Raw genomic sequence first — 18413 nt, forward strand, 5'->3', positions numbered from 1 at the left:
CTCCTTCCCCGTGCAAGCGTGAGTATATGGCCATGGCCTAACATATCACAGAAACCCCCTACTAAGCACAAGACTCTGAGGTCGACACACATCTTTTCATTTTCTTTGTTTTGCCCGTTTCCTCAAACTTGTTCGTACACATTCTGTAGTTATGGGTAACCTGTCGGGGGAAACAGAAGCCGTTTCCCAAACCCTACCTATTGAAAACGCAGAATGGAGCAAAGTTTTTGTTTTTTTAAGCAATGGTGGTTGTATTTTTGTTGTTGTTCTTTGTTCGAAAGACACGCCCACTAGTTTAACATAACACGCGTGCGTCCATGGGCCAGAGCAGTTCACAGGCGCTGCTTCTAGCTACCTGAGGGCTCTGCTCTAGAGACTGCTATGGTCCCTCTCAAGTCACCATGGCAGAAGGTTCCTGGATCTTTTTTGGCTTTGTTTTTGCTCTTGTTATGAAATTGTTTGCAATGTACTTAGTGGTAGTCAGGCTCCTCCATACTCTAAGAAAGTTCAGGGAGAAAGGTAGAAGACTGAGAGATGCCAGACTAAGTTACCAGCAGTGAGGAGGGAGGAAGGAACAGTACTCTTTTCGATAGAGTTGACAGAAGCCAGAATTCAGAGCTCCTTAGCTGTTAGGTGTTTGTCAGCGCTTTCTGGAAAGAGTCCACCTACAGGATTTAGCCACAACTAAATTCTAAGGAATGATGGGCAGGGATTCTCTTAATTAAGCCTAAATTAGCACAACTGACCCAAGGCTTGGCTTTTCTTTTTTTTTTTTTTTTTTGCTTAATTTTTGCCTGAGAATTTTGAAGATTTTGACGGGAATTGAGATGAAATATTTGAGTAGGGCAGTGGTGGCACACTCAATTAATCCCAACACAATGGAAAGAAAGTCAGATGGATCTCAGTGAGTTCTAGACCAGCCTGATCTCCACAATAAGTCAGGACATGATCCCATGTTGGTAAGATAAGTAACTTGCAAAGACAGCCTAGGATTCAAAATGACAAAATTTTCCTTAAAGTTACTATGTAAGTTCCTTTTTAAAAAAAATAGTGGATTACCTGAGGATTAGGACTAAGCTTTTACTAAAAGGATCAAGACCTAGAACTATATAAGGCCTAGAATTATGTAAGGAAGAAATATCATTTATGATGATAGTTTTGAGCTAAAACATGACCTCAGAATTTTCCTTATCCTCTGCTAAAAAGAGCATCTACTAACTGGTAGTATACATTTCACCTGGAGAATTAGTAGTCTGTAAGAATTCCATATTGGCAATCAAAAATGAACAGCTAATGGGTACTGTGTTCCAAGTTAATTCTGTCTTATAGATCAAAATATTAACAAGCAAGCCACTCTATACTTCAACTCCAAGTCTCATAGTAAGTATGTATTTTAGCAAGCTACTTCACTTAGTTGATTTTTGTGCAGTCGTTAAGTATCTGTAAATTTCTTTGCCCAAAACCTTTTTCAGTGGTTTAGGAAGTGAAGCCAGAAAGATTATCTTTAGATAGGTAATTGAGAGAGGATAGATAGATCGATAGATAGATAGAGGTATAGAGAAATAGATCGGTAGGTAGAGAGTTAGAGATAGAGAGGTAGACACAGATAGATGCACATAGATAATAGAGAGATGTTATTTAGATAGATGACGGGTAAGTTAGAGATACATGATATGGGTACATTTATGGTAGATGATAAATATATAAAAGATAGATGATTAAGAGTTAAATGATACGTAGCTAGAAAGGTGATAGATAGATAGGGAGATAGATGGAGAGATAGACAGAAAGATGATAAACATACAATCTGGAATTGCTAGAAGGACTACTTTCTTAAACACTGATCTCTGAGTATCCGGAGCTTTATTTCTTTCTTCAGACCATGTTCTGTTTTCTGTTTGCTGAGTCTTCATTGTTGATGTGTATTTTAGTGGACATGTTGTTATTCTTGGGCCATCTGTTTAATTTATTTGTAAGTTTAATATATCCTTTATTCAGTTATATTTTAGAAGTTTAACCAGTATGAGGCAAAGGATTATTTTAATATGTTTTAAAACCACGATCTTGAAATACCAGTGTCCTTTTTATAATCTATACATTTATAATTAATGAAGTCAAACAGCAGTAACCTTTCTTTATCACCCTTTGAAAGTTTCTCTGAATATTTATTTACTGTCCATGTTCCAGCTTCTAATTATATTGTAATTTTTAAAATTCCTTCTATAGTCACCCCAAAATGTGGTAGTAAATGCTTCTGGTAGCTCTCTCACTAAGAAGCACAAAACAGCATTCATAATCATTGAATTAATCAATTAGTATTTACGGTTTTCATTTTAGCTTATATATCCAGTTGCAAATCTAAAGATTAAAGTTTGATTAAATGCATCAGAAAGTGTGGGGTATGTGCCTATAGCCATTTCCTGTTTGGAATAATGTATTTTACAAAATACTGCAGGAGTAAGTTTAATGAGTGCCTTACTTGCTGCTTGCATTAATTGTAACCATTATCCTTTTCTTCTTAACTTCAAAGCTCTTTGTATAAATGGCGATTAATTGGAAAGGACATTGCAATTCTTGGCACAGGCTGAGAAAACAGAATAGGATCCATGTCTACACTGTTCTCCTCTGTCTTTAGCTTTGCAGATTTGTATCCCTTATTTGTATAATCTTGTATATGCTGAAATTCTAACAAATTTGTCACATCTTTAAAATGTTTTTGATGTGGTCCCAAAGAAAAAGACATATTTTTCTTTCATCTCTGTTTTCTTTTTCTTTTAAAATTTTATAGCCTGATCTCAGCCCCCTCCTTCTACTCCTCCCACCCTCAAGCCCCGTCTCCCCATTATCCCACCCCTATCTCCCCTTCTCACAGCCCAATCTGATGCATCAAGTATTAGTGGGAAAGGGACCCAAAGGCAGGGAGCAGTGTCAGAGGCAGCCCCTAATCAAATTGTTATTTGAACCACATGACGAACAGGTTGCCAATCTGTTACATATATACAGGGGGTCTGGGTCTGGCCCATGCAAAGACATTGGTGGTGGTTCAGTCTCTCTAACACCCCATTGGCCCAGTTCAGTTTACTATGTAAATTTTTTTGGTGTCCTTGACATTTCTGGCTCCTTCAGTCTTTCTTCCCACTCCTCCACAAGACTCCTTGAACTCAGCCTATTGTTTGGATGTGGGTCTCTGCATCCGTTTCCATCAGAATCATTAGGTTTTTACTTGAAAAACCTGAACTCCACAAAATTGGAAAATCTAAATGAAACAGATGAATTTATAGATAAATACCACTTAACAAAGTTAAATCAAGATCATGCAAATTATTTAAATAGTCCTAAAAGCCCTAAGGAAATAAAAGCAGTCATTAAAAGTCTTTGGTTTTAGCAAAGACTTCTACCAGACTTTCAAAGAAGAGTTAATACCAGTACTCCTCAAACTATCCCACAAAATAGAGACATAATTTTTAAAATTCACAGTTTAATCCCCAAAATAATGAGGTCAAAACAAACTTACAAAGAAAATTTATTTAAGAAGGTACTTGAGAGTAATTGTACCATTTTTTTTCATGATAATTCTGTTTTTCTCTGGACAAACTGGAGATAATGGATGGAATTAATATATTACATTGTTTTTTTTATAATGTGAATATTGAGTGTGGCCTCCAACTTTGCTATTGAAATATCCCATAAACTTTCTGCCTGTTTGCTGTTATATAGGCCAAATATGCTTTATTCATTGCTTTTGAATTTGCTCCTATTTTTATGGTTGACACTTAAAAAAAATATCTTCAAAGGCAACAGAATACAAATTTACATCTATACTGCTAGTAACATTGTTTTCTTTATGGCTCAAAACAGTGGGCCATTTGACATTCCATGAAGAATTGCTTAATTAGACTAACTCCTGGTCCACAGGATAGCTGCCTCTGAGCTTCAAAGGTAACTTTTTTTTTTTATTTTCTTTTAAAAAACAATCCAGTATAGGCAGTTATTTAATTTATTTAATTACTGTTGATCACAAATCACTCAACATATCTTATATTTGTTTTTTATTTTAATTCATTATAATTTAATCAGATTACATATTGATTGTTATCTCCTTACTTGTATCTTCCCATCCCCAACTTCCCTCTCTCTTCTGCCCTATTCACCTACACTAGACCTCTGACAAAATGGGACTTCTTCCTCCACTGTATGACCACAGCTTATCAGGTCTCATCCCGATGGCTCGCTTCCCCTTCCTTTGTGTGCCTGCCTGGCCTCCCAACAAGCAGAAATTATCAAATTGGGGGGTACTAGATTTATGCCAGAGCAGTACCTGTTTCCCCCCACAACTGTGGTGAATGAGTGTCCATTGCCTGTATGTGAACAGGGGTCTAGGTTTACAACATGCATTTTCCTTTGTTGGTTAAACAGTTTGTGCAGTCTCCCTGGGTCCAGATTGGCAGCGTTCATGGTCTCCTTGTGGGACTCCTGAAACCTCTGTGCCCACACCTCCATTCTTCCATACCACTCTTAGCATTTTTCCCAGAGTCCAGCAGCGAGTCCAAGTGGCTGGCAGGGATGTGGAGAAAGGGGAACACGCCTCCATTGCTGGTGCGACTGCAAACTTGTACAACCACTTTGGAAATCAATCTGGTTCTTTCTCAGAAAATTGGAAATGGTGCCACCTCAAGACCCAGTTAGTTATGCCACTCCTAGGCATATACCTGAAACGTGCTCTAAAATAAAACAAGGACATTTGCTCAGCTATGTCCACAGCAGCTTTATTCATAATAGCCAGAATCTGGAAGCAACCTAGATGTCTCTCAACCAAAGAATAGATAAAGAAACTGTGATAGCTAGTCAGCTATTAAAAACAAGGAAATCTTGAAAATTTCAGGCAACTGGATGAAGCTAGTAATGATCTTCCTGAGTGAAATGACTCAGACACAGAAAGATATTTGTTTTCTTTAATCAAAAATTTTCATAGATATGCTGATAACTTTTTTTTTTTTGATTTTCCGATATAGTCAATCAATTAAACCTTGCTTTTTTTGGGGGAGGGCTTATTTGTTCCTACATTCCAGTGTAGTTAGTCTTCTACTGTGGATGAAGATTGCCTTCTAGACTCTTCTGTAGAGCTGGAATAGTCAACAGAATTTGCTTAAATTTTCTTTTATCATGAAATATGTTTATGTCTTCATATTAGTCAATGCTACTCTAGGTTCATGAATCTAAAACTGAAATGAGCTCAAGACTGACTTTTGTTTTCATCAAAGTAGGAGCTAATAAAAAAGAAATAAAAAATATAAAAAAGAAAGCGTGAAGTTAAATAATAGAGGGATTAAATCACAGATTCAGACTGTTGCATAGGAATTAGGGGAATTAAGCCACTGGCCAAAAGGGTTAGCTGTCACAAGATTCATTTTAATAAATTTTAAATCTTTGTAACAATGGCCTATCAGTGTTTAACATAAGCATTACTTGTAAATAATTATTTTTATTTAATTTGATCAAAATCCTGCTGTAAACATTAGGCAAATTTTATTCTTCATTTCTATGTATTAGGTGGTATTTGTGATAAGTTTATTATTATGCCTACTTTTGAATAATAATAGTAGTTTAAGTTCTCCCTAGGTCCTAGGGACTGGCCAGACTTAGAAATTTAGTTTAGTTAACAGTTCCCTAGCCAGTAGTTACCTGTTTTAGAGTGGACTTTAAAGCCAGTCAGAAAGTGGTGATTTATAGTAATATTTGGAGGCAGTGTATCCTGAAATTACTGATTTACATTTGTGATTGGAAAATTGAGAAAACTCCTGGGACCTGGGTTTCTTGATTCCACAGAATAGAGTTACATTCAGTTGTTCCCAAGGCAAGTTGACAAGACCATAAATCAAAAGAACCTTTAATGGATTCAATTCATCAACCCCCCTAACTCAGATGTACATTATATGCTAGGGAGCTGTTTGTTTCTTCTGTGATCACCTTCCCTGCCGAGGATGTTCAGAGATCAAGCTGAATATTGCTAGACTAGGATAAGATCAAATTTGATATTGAAGTGAAATTTTACTTTTGTATTTTTTTTTTAAAAAAGAATGCAATAAATATATGGAGCTTGGACAATAATTGCTGAGATTTTTTTTTCCATTCTACTGTAGGTTTTGTCCTGTAGTGCAAGAAGCCCAGTAGTTACTTGTAAAGAATAATATGAATAATTATTTCACTTTGAGATCTTATGACTTCAACTCTGGTTTCATAATATTCTCATTAATATATGAAATCACATTTAATAACCATTAACGTTTTTTCATACTTGTTGCTCATTGTCCTAGCAATGTTTTTCGCACCTAATTTTAATGCAAACTAAAGGGAAGAATACAGAGAATTTAATCTCTGATCCATAGTATCAATTTATGTTGGGAGTCAGGTAACATTACCTAATGATATTGAATCCAGTAATTAGTATAAAATGCTGATTTTCAAATGTGTTTTACCTGTTGAAGCTTCCTTGAAAATTGGCATAATTATACAGTCAGAGTCTCTAAGATATGGTAATTCCTGATTGAGATAGTTCACAGAAGATGGAATGAGAAGTCAAGTTTTTATGTGAGTGACTTCAGCAACTATTGACTATAGCAGAATATACTTCTTAAACATACATGAAAGAAATACAAATTATTAAGTTACCTCAAGTGATTCTGAACAAGCAGTGCCACCCTCACACCTATTTCAAATAAAAACCTTCATTTTTGCTTTTCCAGGGAAGTAAAGGAAATCTTAAATCAAAGAAATATGAATGTTTAGAATGAAAATGTGATGAGAGTATTTCTAGTGCTCATTCAATGGAAAGAAAGAGATGAGCCCTTCAGCTCATTAGGTTATCATGACGTATCCATTCCCTATGTCCTCCTTTGTCAGCTTCTTTCCTCAATGAAATGTATTCTGTGGGCACATGAAAAACTTTCAACATTTATTTAACTGACATGTATCAAAAAAAAAAAAAAAACCAAAATCATTAAACCATTAGGGGTTAGATATTGGAATGGTGCTTGCATTTTGGTGCCTCGGCCAGTTTTTTTCTTGAACATCCTTCACATATTGATATAAGATTAAACGTGTGAAGCAGGGGACATACTGTGGGACATATCTCTTAAAGTCCTTGTGATGTTATATATTCCATGAAACCAAGTCTTATTTCTTCAAAAACGGAACATTTTTGTTGAATCTTACTATATTCTAGGAACTGCAATTGGCAGCTTCTTTCTGTAGAGCTAACTATGGCAAAAAAAATCTCTGCCTCTGTGATGCAGAAGATACCCATTAAGAAGATATGTTAAGTCCAAGATACTATGATATATTAGCCTACTCTGGTTTGTTGTAAATATCCTACACTAACTCCTAGCCCAAATGCTGAAAGTGATTGAATTTCTATAAATGCCTTATTTGTCTAGGTATGTATGGGACCATCACCTTTTCTTGTGCCACATTTTTCTCTTTTCTCATCTGCCATCCACCTCATACTGGAGCAAGGGATTTTTGCATTTGGTCAAATGTTGATCATATTGCCTTTGCAGGAAGTCATTTTGAACAAAATAACATTTTGTGAATTTTTTTTCAGTGATGAATATAAACAGAAAAATCTGATTCCTTACAGAAATACATTGCTTTACTATATTGAAAGTATTTTCTGTGTAATATTTGATATATTTAGGCCCAAGCCAATGAATGCATTTTTATCTTTGAAATAATAATGTTTATATAATACGACGCAGAAAAATAAATTTGATCATCAAGAAAAATATTATGGAAAATTGGTATAGGGAAAAATCTTTCCTGCCAATTTTTTATCTTCTTTGCAGAAGGGTTTTATATATCTGCATGGAGATACACAATAAGCTTCAAGTACACATAAGACACTACATCTTTATAATTCTAAGTAAAACCAAAAAAAAAACCCAAAAAAAACCAAAAAAAAAAAAAAAAAAAAAAACAAGCAAACAAACAAAAACCCCAAACAACAACAAAAACCCACCATAAACAAACAAAACATAGAGGCTGCAAAACACTTTACACTGGACGGGTCAACTCATCTACCCAATCACAAAATTGTAATCATCTAAAGATCTCAGAAGAGACTTAAGAGAAGTTGATAAAGATGAACCGAAACAACCTCCAGTGGTTGACTGGGAGAAAATTATGTAGATTTAAAGAAAGAAGTAATTTTTAAAATTTATTTTTCAAAGTATGTATGTACACTGAAGAACAAAAGGCAGTGATATTAAATTTTGTGGTAACAGTTAGATATTGAATGTAATTATTAAAATTCTGGCAATTTGGAAGTATTAAAAAGACTATAAAGAAAAGTCGAACTGGCAAGATATGACAAAATGCACATTATAGCCCTTAGGAAAAAATATAAGCTGGCTCAAAGGTATGAAATGATATGAAAGACATTTAATCAACATATAAACAAGTATGTCTCCATAGAGCAAAAATATAACTCATATCAAAATTATATCAGCTGGTGGAGGATGCAGAGGCAAGGGTATCTGTGAGTTCAAAGCTAGTCTGATTTATTGAGCAGTCTGGGACTTCTAATGCTACCCAGAAAAAACCTGTCTTGAAGAAAAAAAATTTCTATGACCTATTTTTCTTAATATTCTTTGAAATATTTTATATTTACTTTGGCTATTTTTGGTCTTTTGTGGTTCTGTATGAATTACATAATTCTTTATTCTGTTTCCTAGAAGATTGGTAGTGGAGATTTAATGGGGCATTTCATTGAATCTGTAGATTGATTTTAGTGATACATCATTTTACATTATTAATTATGCTAATGTTTGAACATGGGACATTTTTCTCTCTTGAAAGCTTTTCTTTAATCTCTTTGTTCCGTGTTTTTTATTTTAATTTTATTAATTTATTCAGATTACAACTCAGTTGTTATCCCATATCTTGTATCCTCCCATTCCTCCCTCTCTCCTGCTTTTACCCTATTTCCCTCCCCTAGGTCTAAGACCAAAGGGGACCTCCTCCCCCACTATATGGTCATAGGCTAGCAAGTCTCATCTTGGTAGCCTGCTTATTCTTTCTTTGAGTGCCATCTGGCCTCCCCACTAAGGGGAGGTGGTCAAATGTGGAGCACCAGAGTTCATGTCAAAGTCAGTCCCCACTCTCCACATAACTGTGGTGAATGTCCTGTCCATTGGGTAGATCAGAGTGTTTTAAAAGTTTCTTTTGTTTCTTGTTTTCATTTTTTTGTTGTTGTTGTTTGTTTTGTTTTCCGAGACAGAGTTTCTCTGTGTAGCCTTGGTTGTCCTGGACTCACTTTGTAGACCAGGCTAGCCTCGATGTCAGAGCAATCCACCTGCTTCTGCCTCGCAAGTGCTGGGATTAAAGGTGTGTCCACCACGCCCAGTTTAAAGGTTTCTTTATAAAAGTTAACTACATGTTTAGGTTAATTCCAAGGTATTTTTTATTTTATTTTATTTTATTGGTGGGGGTGATTACAGGGTATGCTGGTTTTTTTTCTGATTTCTTTTCTGAGAAATATGGACAAAGCTGGCTGTGTCACCATAGCTGATTTCAAGTTATACTTCAAAAACATAGAAATAGAAATAATGAAATTGCCAAAATAGTTATTGAAAGTGAGATAACAGAGTAGAAGAAACAGATAAACCCAGGCTTCCAAAACCATTTCATTTTAACAAAAATACCAAGAATTTACCTTAGAGAAAAGAGCCCAATATCACATGTAAAAGAAGAGTTTATTCCAGTCTCTCACCCTTTACGAAAATTGGTGTAAATAATTTAAGAACCCCATATAAGAGCTACAAGACTGTCCATGTTAAATAAAAATATGACTGATAAAACACATCCAAATAAAGAGCAGACATCCAGTGTGTGATACGCCTCATTACTCCAGGTATACACACAATCCTATCATGTGGGAAGCAGAGTCAGATCTCTGTGACTTCCAGGCCAGCCTGGACTACATAGTCCCTGGAGAGCCAGAACTATAGGATATTTAGTTTCTGTCTTAAAGCAAACAGCAAAGAAAAGAAAATAAAAACCCAAAACAAAAAGAATATGCCAGGGTAGTATTTAAAAGAGTTCTTGGGCCAGGAAGCTGGTTCAGAGTATAAACGCCCCAGCTGTGCAAGCCTGGTGACCTGAGTTCAATCCCTGGAACCCAGTTGGAAGGGAAGAACTGGGTCTGTGAAGTTGTCTTTTGAGTTCAACCCTGTGTTGTCTTTAGTACACACACACACACACACACACACACACACACACACACAGAGAGAGAGAGAGAGAGAGAGAGAGAGAGAGAGAGAGAGAGAGAGAGAGAGAGAGAGACAGAGAGAGAGAGAGAGAGAGAAGAGAGAGAGAGAGCTCATATAAACAAATGGAGAAATAATAAAGTGTTTTAAATGAAGTTAATTTCAGGGGAGCTTTATTCTGGTGCCTTTGAGTGCTTCAATACCCTGATGTTGGTGAAGGAGTTTCCAGATTTGGTATTCTGAGGTCGGAAGACCTACCCTAAATGAGGTGCTAGTCTTCCATGGGGTTGATTCTGGACTGAATAGAAAGGAGAATGTGAGTTAAACACCAGTGTTCACTTCTCTGTTTCCCAAATGAGACCATATAGATAGTTATCTATTTCATGAGTTCATACTACAATGGACTACATTTCTTTGATCTACATTTAAGACGAAGTAAATCCTTCATCGCCTTTTTTCTTGTCTGGAACATTGCCATAGCAATGTCCACTGCAAGTTTCTGAAGTTTTGATTGACATTCAAGATTGCTTTGACATGAGTACCACCAACCTCTTAGCATCCTATGCCTACCAAATGTCTTAAAATTTCAATTTCTTGATATATATGATTGCTTTTTATTTCTATGAATGTTAGAGTTTTTACTTTTAAGCAATGATGCTATTTTTTCTAATCATTTAAAATAAAATACACACAAATACATATATACAATCTACATAAGGACTCCATCTTACTTAAAATAGTTTGTATAAAGAACTAAACAACAAATACTGGTAAAGATGTGAGGGATAAAAGAAAAAGAAAACACATATACATTGCTGCTGGGATACAAATTAGAATAGCCACTATAGAAATCACCATGGAATTGCAAATACAAAAACAAAAACAAAAAAGAAAAAAGATTTAAAGACAGAAGTATCATGTAACCCAGATATACTGCATTTGGAAGACACCAAAAGTACTTAAAATAACATACCATGTATCTACTTGCATATATTTGCTTCAGGACTGTTCACAACAACCACTATTTTGTAGGAAAACGAATACCACTGTTGATCAGTATATTAACCCAAATCAGTATATTAATCCAAATAAGTCACATTCAGAGAGAAAAATGCCATTTTTTTTTCAAAATTTGGCATCCTGAATTTACAGTTATAAGAAATTGTGTGTGTGTGTGTGTGTGTGTGTGTGTGTGTGTGTGTGTGTGTGTGTGTGTTTATAGATCTTTGGATAAGCTTCTGCCAGTTCTATTTTGTGCATTGTGAATTTTAGTGTTAAATTTGGAAATCTTCCTTATTCTTTCCTGTGCTTGAGCAAAACAAGGATATAGAACACTTTGGGAAGATGTCTTACAGATGGACAGGGCCCCTCTCTTGAGTGAAATACAACCAAATGAGCTTCATTCCTAAGCAATGAACATTTATGCAAATTCGAAGAGTAGGCAGGTGCAAGATCAAATTTCTTAATGCCATTTGCTCTGACAATCATATAAAGTCTCTAAATCTCTGCTTTTCATAGCAGCTAAAGGACCTTTAGTATTTTTAAACAATAACACCTGCTCCCGGCAGAATGTAAGTATCCATGCACCAGGAAGTGGGCCGTTTTGCTGGAAAGAGGCGCTCCAAGGCTTGTCTCCAATAAGTAATGAGACGGTGAAATGAACTATATTTTGCATTGCTGGGATGGTGGTGGAGGTAGAAGTAGGAGGGTGGAAGGCAAGAGAATCTGCCGTGTGCGACTGGCAGATGTAGGCAAGTGGCAGGAGTTCAGCTGAGCCAAGGAGATGGCAGAAGTCCACAGAACTCCATCTGGGGCCTGTTTCTTTGGCCTGGGAAGCCTGGCAGAAATTTCTTCTGGTAGTCCTGAATTCCCCTCTCCCTTTCCACACTGGACTAGTAACTCTCAGTTCTTTTTTTGCAAGATGATATACATCTGTGCTTTTAACCTTCTGCCAGAACATCAGTAATGAGTAGTTAGGATCGAATATTTCATCCATAGGTCTTATTGTATCTGACTACCTTCTGACTGGGTATCTCAGGTAATTTCACAGCTGAAGAGACGTCGGATTTCTGATCTTTTCATTTAATGTGTTCTGCCCCATAGTCCTAAATGTATTTGCCTATTGGCTTTGCTATTAGTTTATTCCCACATCCATCATTTCTCTGAAATGGTCTAGTGCATTGCCAACAGAAAGGCAGGGATGAGAGTAGAGAAAGTCATTTTAATCTGTGTCCCAAGAGCCTCCTTCACTACTTTAGCTATTCATGTTGTTTATTTAGTTATCTGAGTGTAAATAGACTGATGTGACATCAGTTGGCCCATTATTCTCCAGGATGGGTCAGACAGTCTGTCTCTCTAGATTAATGTCCCATTCATGTTAACACATCTACACACATCCAAGAGAAAAAGAGAAAAGAGTGCGCTCCAACTAACAAAGTGTAGCACATAGGCCATGGATATCACAGACACCTGTTTTTAAGTATGCGACCTTCATCCTTAGTTCACATAAGCTGACTCCTGATTTCCTCAATATTCTTGTTAGTCTTACTTGCATGGATAACTGAGGACTCCCACTGATCCGTGAAAAGCACACACAGAAGCCGTATAATCTCCGTCTCTTAGAGAAATAAAGATAATGAGCAAGCCACAAAATATAAGAATACTTCCTTAAAACTAGCCATTTTACATTAATTGTCTAGAGATTAAATAATACCAACAACGACAACAAAAGCATGCCAGCGTTAGACTGAGGTAATTGTACCATGTGATATGACAAACAAGGGAAAGCATGAGATCTAATTAGACTGCTTGTAGATTCATACTTCAAACAGAGTAGTAGAAGAATTAAAAATGCTTTTTACAATGTGGCTATGAAGAAGACCTAACAGAAAACTCCCTTGAGTCTTTACCATTGCCCTACCTGATTGAGGTTCTCCTGCTAAATAAAGGAACAGTCTTAGGGAAGCACAAAGATAGGACCTAGAGAATTTTAGGCATCTATAATTAGATTGGTAGATATTTCTGTCATTCCACTTAACTATGTGTCTGCTTAGAGTTTGGAGGAGAGGCATGTTAGTCTTTCTGTGTGATGGTTTTTATTAGCAAGGCCTCTAAATCCCTGTCTATTTAGCTTCCATTTTCACTGTTTCTTCAGCTTTACACATGGAGAAGACCCAAGGAAGATGATAGTATTTCTTTGATACATCTATCGATTTCACTCTAAATTTTGATGTTATGTAATTTGTCTTCAACCAGGAGCCTGTTTGTTTCTTGATGCATGAATGGACAGGGCCTGGCTCTTCCTGATCCTCCTGTTTATATGTCTCTGGGGATACAATTCTGCTTCGTGTCCAGCTAGAAGTCTAAGGCTTTGCTTAGTAAATGTGTTCTAGTTCTCTTCCACTTACTTTCCTTCATAGAAAGTTATGGAATTTTAAAATCAAATGACTCGAAAGGACTGATTCTGAGACCAGTATCTCCAAACTATCATTGAAAAAAAAAATTTCATCCCCTCACCTGCTGTAGCACTCAAGAAAATCAGCCCTGTACCTCACCTGGGCAGAAACCAATATAAACTTAAAAATACAACAAAATTTATTGATATTACTTGGAAAAATGTATGTGAAACTTAAAGAAAAAATTAGAAATTGTATTTTTCTTGTTGCTCTAATGAGAAATTTTCACTACTCCAAATTAAGTTAGTGACCAATAAATATCTCCAGTTTGTAGGAAGTAGTTAATCATTCACAATAAATGAATACATCTGTATGTACATGGTGTTTCAATCCATATTTGGAGAATTCCTCATTTATATTTAACTTGCTTCATTTTCTACTTCATTGATTCTATTCTGATTATACAATCTCTGTGTTCAGCATTCAACATCTCACTTATATCATCTCTAACATATATTTTATGTTTCCCATGATCAAAATCCAAACATTTTAGCATTTACAGCTGTACAGTTTTAGCACCCAGCTCCTGTTGTAATTAATCACTTATAGATAAATTGGAAGTTTCCCAGGATGGAATGCCATTGCACGATAGCCAATGATCTCTTCACTCCCCTTTCATCTAGAGATCCACACAGTCTCATAACTCTCCTATTCTCTGTTCATGAGAACTGCGTGACATGGAGCACAAAGACATCTGGGCCTTCAGCAGACAAGTTGTCAACTCAAATCCCACAGTAGCTGAGGGCAAAGTCCAGGCAAATATTTTGTTATACAGACTAATAAGAATTAATATATAGTTAATATTTACTAATCTGGAGATTGTAGGTGCTGCAAGCTTCAAAGTCAATTTTTTAGGAGGGAATTACAATTTACTGTGTTAGACAACATCCTTCTGAGCAATTAGGCTTTGTGTAGTATCAGAGTCTAATTAGGCCACTTGAGAAAAAAAAAAGACAACACTAACAAATAGATACAGGTATACAGATATACACTTTTGAGGGCTTAAAAAATTATACTACCTTAAATTTATTTCATGGGCCAAATATATAATTAGTATTCTAAGATATAGATTATGGAAGGCATTTGAAGGGACTAGGAAGATGGCTGGGTGAGTTAAGTGCATTCTATGCAAGCGTGGGTCCTGAGTTTAGATCTCCAAACATATGCAATAAGACATGTGTGATAGTATACTTGTCATTGCTATGATAGAATGATAGAGACACAAACAGATTTTTTTACTTCTTCACGTGCAAGCAAAGTTACAAGTGCACATACACACACACACACACACACACACACACACACACACACACACACACAAAGTGGTGGGGGGAGTGGGACATAGAAGTTGTTCAGGGATGAATTCTGATGTTTCTTGAGAAAGTGGTGTATCTATTTCCCACTTCCATGCAGTTATAAGTGGGCTTTATTAAATGTTAGTCCCATTAATAGCAGGAAGAGTACTTATTTTCCTCACTACTGAAATGAAAATATGTCACACAAAGACAAAAAGGACTCTGAGTTAAATTCCAGAGAATTAAGGTGATTTTGTTCTAAAATCTCCTGCTTTGTTACAGTAATATACCCTTTATACAGTAATATACCCAATATATATTAAATATATATATATATATATATATCTGGTGTGATATCTTATTTAAAAAGTTCCGTTCTAAGGAAGAAGAAGCAAGATTCACGCTTTAAGTATATTTTGGAGGAATTAAGTTTTCCTTGTATTTTCATAAAACAATTGTTAGTTATTTGAGTCTTTAATAGAAAATATTGTAAGTTTTAGAAAGTTTACCTTTTTCTTCAAAATTAAATAGCCAAAATAAATTAGATACATTCCTAGAAGGAACTCATTCCAGGGATATAGGCTTTAATAAATAAAGCATAAGGGGAGTGTTGAGAGAATATCTTGTGCTTTTACGGAGACGTCACTTGGCCATAATTAATCTGACGGCGTATAGGTTAGGCAGGACATAGGAGGTGCGGCATCCAGCAGGTAGAAAGGATTCTAGAATAGAGCCAGGTACATAAGAGTCACCCGGCAAAATGTGGGGAATATAGAGGCATTGTCCCTCAGCACAGGTAACCAGCCATGTGGCAAAATGTAGATTCATCAAATGTATTATTTTAAGTTATGAACTAGTCAGAGAAGAGCCTAACTATATGGCCTAAGTATTTATAAAATATTATTTTGAGTCTCATGAGTCAATATTCTGGGAGTCATTGGGGCTGGGAGAAAAAAAAATTTGCCATGAAACAGAGGAGAGGAGAGATGGCTGAATAATGGGTTTGAATTCTGCGTGCAGACCCGTAAACTTAGCACTGAAAGATAGATATAGACAGATCCCTAAGAACCTGGCATTTTTTCAGGCTAGCGAAAAGGTGAGCTTCCAGTACAAGGAGACCTTAAGGCAGGAGGTAGGGAGTGATAGAGAAAGATATCCAAAATCTTCCTCTCACCATTTATTTATGGCTGTGCTAATATATAAACTCATATACTTGTATCATATATGCATACAAATATACAAAAAAAGTATGAAAAACTTTATATTCAGTTTTTAAATTAGCTAACAATGTAATTTTTTGTCCGTTTACTTAATGCTTATTTAGGAATAATTTGGAAGTTTAGATATTTTAAGGACGAATTGACCCAAACTGTACCCCCTCTATTGCATACAATCATACTTATTGTTATGTAATAAAAATGCTAATGATTTAAATTGTACATCTAGATATTTTCCATCTGCAATGAGCACATATTTCATCAAGTGTTCTGATTTGTTTAAAATCTTCCTCTTATTGTTCATTTGATATTTAATTGGTTGCTTGCAATAGTTTGGGTAAAGGAATTTATGGGAAAATTATAATATGGAACCAATATGTATGTAGTTCATTTTTATTTTATCATATGATAAAATATGATAACTTACCTCCTTAAGTTAAGCAAAATGTGAATATCTATTTTCTTCCCTTAGAGTAATCAGTATGAGGACTACTTAAATAATTTCTGTACTGCAGCTCCTCCATTTCAAAGCAATATGTTATGCATTTGTTCATTTCAGACATTTAACCATAACTGAATATTTACTTTGTGGATAAAGTTTATAGGGATTTCACATTGAAAGCAGCTCTGGTCATTTATTTTCATATTGCATATGAGGAAGAAAACTGATTATGAAAAAGTATAGATGAAAAAAGAATTTTGCTAATATAATCACATTTTTAATCCCCAGGCAAAATCTCTAGGAATAGTTAATATAGTAGCAGGGAAGAGTGAGATAGAGCATTCAAGCTTACTAATTTGCACAAAGTTTAATGAAGTGACTGTTTATCAAGATATGCACATAACACATTATAGGGAAACCAGAAAGCAGAAACAAAATACCCTAGGGCTAGCCATAGTCAATAGTTATAATACACAAAATGATACAACCAGAGGATAGAGTGGGAAGATGGACATAAATGAGGAAGGTGGACAGATGACCTGGTGTGAACCACCCTTTTTGTTAAGAAACATAGGTACCAAAAAGAAGCTTACATACAGGATTTTAGTACAGGAATATGAACTCCTACCTACTATATTCTTGACTGCTTGTTAGTATTCTTTGTATGTAGCCAATATTATAAGTACTAAATTAAACAAATTTAACAGTGATCCATTTGGGGGTTGGAGTAAGGAATATCTATTCAAGATGCTTCTGGGAGCAGAAGAGATTATTCAGTGGTTAAGAGTACTTGTTACTCTTGTAGAAGATGGGGTTTTTCCCAGCACTCAAGGGATCCAATATCTCCTATCGTTATTGGACACACACACACACACACACACACACACACACACACACACACACACACTGACATATACACACACACACATTGATATAAAACTAAATAATAAAAAATAAAGTAAAACACAGGCATATGAATTAGCAAGTGAAAACATACACAGTCTCATACTAATTCTATGACAAATTTAGACATTGTAGGTGGGGTGTTTGTGTGTGAAAGGGAGGGGAGGCTATTATTTCAGAGGGATATAATCACTCTATACAATAAAATAAAGTAGAGAAATGCATTGTTTACAAAACTTTGTGTTGATCCTCAGCTCTGAAAGTAATATAACTATTAATAATTGTAATTTTCATAGTTTATCTAATTAATTAAAGCTGTCATTTAGTTGCTGTCTACATAGTAAGTTTGGTGTTAAGTACCAGACAGGCACTCAGTTATTTATCAGCGTAGATACGAGAACATTTAAATGATTTGCTGCAAATACACAAACACAACAGAGTCAAACAAGGACAGAGTGGTTATGCGCATAGTCTCCAATACTAGCACACTTGAATAATGTGATAAGCATAAGATGGAAGTCTCCTCTCTACTTGATAAAAGGGTATCACTATAAATTAAGTTTTTCTTTAACTCCCTAAAATCAATAATATGTAATGATTCTGTTGTTTATTTCTATCTTTTGGCAAAATTTTCACCTTGGCCTTTGTTCAAGTGTTATTTTCTTGAAAAACCAATCTTCAGAAGTAGATGAAACCATGAAAGATCTTTTTAATACCATTGTTCTTAAAAATGGATTTCGGATGATATGCTGACCACATGGAAGAGTTGCGTGTAGGTTCAGACTCAAGGAGCCTCATGGTTACTATAACACAATACTTGAGTCTGTGGAACCTCAAAA

Source organism: Acomys russatus, chromosome 26 (genome assembly GCF_903995435.1).
Source record: "Acomys russatus chromosome 26, mAcoRus1.1, whole genome shotgun sequence".
Taxonomy (NCBI): domain Eukaryota; kingdom Metazoa; phylum Chordata; class Mammalia; order Rodentia; family Muridae; genus Acomys; species Acomys russatus.